Source organism: Octodon degus, unplaced genomic scaffold, assembly GCF_000260255.1.
Source record: "Octodon degus isolate 3935 unplaced genomic scaffold, OctDeg1.0 scaffold00020, whole genome shotgun sequence".
Lineage (NCBI taxonomy): Eukaryota > Metazoa > Chordata > Mammalia > Rodentia > Octodontidae > Octodon > Octodon degus.
Genome location: NW_004524596.1, coordinates 11,007,084 through 11,010,227, shown reverse-complemented (window position 1 = coordinate 11,010,227; position 3,144 = coordinate 11,007,084).

Below are 3,144 nucleotides of genomic sequence, written 5' to 3'. Positions count from 1 at the left end.
TATTTACTTGTACCAAAATTGGTACCTGGAAAAAGACAGATAATTTTTATTAACCCCAAGGGATATAAGCAGTTTTTATACTGTTTGACTTAATTAGAACAAGCTCAGTGAAGCTGTGTGTCAAATATTATAAAGTGCAATTTCCTAGAACAAATAAATGATGTTATCAGCAAATGCAATTTCCTACAATGGTCAAATAAGCAAGTTTTACAGTACCAAGTTTAAAGGTGGTATAATAATTAACCATTATAGTTACAGCAAGAGACTTCTATGTACAAACTACTGAATTTTATGACAACAAGCTATGGGAAAAGTATAAATCTGACATAAAAGCACTTTACCCTTCTCACCTATCTAGTGTTTGTATTCTTAGTGGCTTCAAGTTAACTAGCTGGTAAATATTTTCTAGTTCTTTCCTTATCTATGTAACAATATGTAATTTAGCGTAGTGCAAGAGATTCTAAAAGCTTTATATCTCTCAGTCTCTCAACTCATGAAAACTTGTGGCTTTGGTCTTTACCTTAATCTCTAATTGAAGCTTAAAGAGTGTAGGGTTTTTACTTTTGTAGTAAGGACTTAAATAATATTTGTATTTAGACTTGCTTCTTGTGGAGATGTAATTTCTCATCTGGAGCTCTGTATGTCCCTCCACATTGAGAAGTTTTAAGACAAACTCAAGGAAAAGAACTTTTTGAACAAAGACAGGAACTGATTTTTTCTCAGGCTTTCTGAAATGATCGGCCCAAAGGGACGTCCTGAAGCTGGTGGAAGGCAGGCTGGGTGGACACCGTTTCCTGAAAGCTGACCTGACAGCAGAAAGCATCCTTTGTGACTCAGGGGACAAAGGTCACTGTTAAAATGTGTAGGTGTGGAAGATGTGAGAGTGGTGGCCCTCAGTGGTCACCATCATGTTATGGAAGCCAGAAAATGAAGCAGCCCTGACTGCTGAGACCAAGGACAGTGGCCAGATAGGATTCTTGATATTTTCCATTGTTTAATAATATAGTCTGTTAATCTATATTTATTGAGTGTTCTAAGCACTCTACTAACATAATGAATATAAACGTAAGCAAGATATTTTCAGGTGACTTACACTTTAAGGAAGAAAAACATAGCTTAATAAGCAATTAAGGAAAGATTTTATTGGGAGACCTCTGCAGTGGGTATTCGCCCTTCCAAGAAGTCAGAAAGTGGCCTTAGGCGGAGGCCTGAAGGACAAGTAGGGGGTTGGGAGTTTAGAAATGAGGGTTCTAGACTGTTTTTCCATTTTTATTTTTAAGTTTTAGGGAAAAGAGATTATGTGGTACATGGAGGAATGCAAGGAGGTAGTTGTAGGGTGTGGGATAGGGCGGGGGTGGGAAACTGTCAGGAAGATCAGCAGGGATCCATCAGAGGCCTCGGTGGGGTTAGACGCTATCCCAGAGGCCACAACAGGTCACTGAACAGTCCCGGATGTTGAGTAGGCAGTGGGTTGTGTGAGGGGGGCGCGCGAGAGAGCGGTGTGTGCTGGGCCAAGGAAAATGAACGTGAAGACAGTCCATCAGAGTGAGCGCAGGGCAGGCACTGGCCTCTCTGTCAAGAACAGCTTCCGTGCTCTGGGATGTGGGGTGGAAAGGAGAGGAAATTTAGAGGGGAGGGATGGGGAGGGGAGGGGAGGGGAGGGGAGGGAAGGCTGCTACTTCAAGAGGAGAGGGACACATTCCATACAAGACGCAGGGCGCATTCTGTTTCCTGATGGGAATGAGCTATTAGTGTGAGAAAGCATGCAATTGTAGGAGTGATGGCGCAGCCAAAAAAAAACCCCGAGATCAAGGGGGTGGAATCTGAAACACTGAGCTGCAGAATTGTCCTCAAGGAGAAAAAGCCTTAATTCATCAACATAAAAGTTAAAAACAGGCGCACACATGGGCTTTCTGTCTTCATGTTCTTTGTTTTTTTCCTGTCTTCCTGTGAGTTACTTGAACATTTTGTAGGATTCTGTTTTGATTTCCCTACTATGTCTTGCGTATCTCTCCCTACATAGTATTTCTTATGGTTATTTTATGCAACATAAACACACACACACACACACACACACACACCCTACCATGTTGTATAGTTCTGAGGTAATCATCTTCCAAGTTTTTACATGAAGTGTCGAAGCTTTGCCTCTCTTCCCACCCACCTTTTGTAGTACTGGGGATTGAAACCAGAACCTCTGCACTGCACTACATCCCCAGCTCTTTATTTTGAAAATCTAAGTTGCTAAATTGCGGAGCTGGTGGTCAAATTGCCATCCTCCAGCCTCAGTCCCCAAGAGTGCTGGAATTAGAGGCCTGCTCCATCACGCCCGGCTTGTCCCTTTTCCTGTCCCTATGTATAACCAAATTACCTTAAATATTCCTTCCACAAACATTTAGATGTATATCAACCAGCATTACAACTTTTGTTTCAATCATCAAACATAATTCAGAAAACCCACGCAGTGGAAAGTCTGTTGTATTTACCTGCATTTTTTACCTTATCATGTTCCTTTTCTCTGAATATTTTTAAAGAAACATTTAATCACCTTCCTATTTAGAGAAATTTCTTTAATAATTCAGTATAGGCTTGCTTGTGACAAACCACTTTCATTTTCATCATCTGAGAGTGCTTTGATTTTTTCCTGCATTCTTGGAGCAAATTTGGATCCATCTAACCCTGTGGGTTGACAATGCTAACACTTGGAAACTATTGTACCACTTTCTTCTCATTTCTGTCTTTCTTTCTTTCTTTTTTTCTTTCTTTCTTTCTTTCTTTCTTTCTTTCTTTCTTTCTTTCTTTTTTTTTGAGAGTAGAATATTTATTGGGAAAGAAAGCTTCTGTTTCAGAGAGGCCAGAAGGGCGGCCCAAGTGGGTTGCCTATGAAGCTGTCTGTTCCAGGTTATTTTTATAGGGCAAAATCATGTGGGGCCAAGATAGAGAAAATGGGGACTCGCTTAGAAAGACAAGAGGTGGGACAAATCTATTGTCAACCAATGGGATCACAAGCACCATTGCTCAGGAAAAAATTGATTAAATCCAGTAGCAAATGGGAAAGTGAGTCACATAGCAAGCAGGCAGGAATGTGGGACAGGGTCTCCTCCTGTTGGGGTTGGGCTAGTGACTCAATAGGGCTCTTTCTTT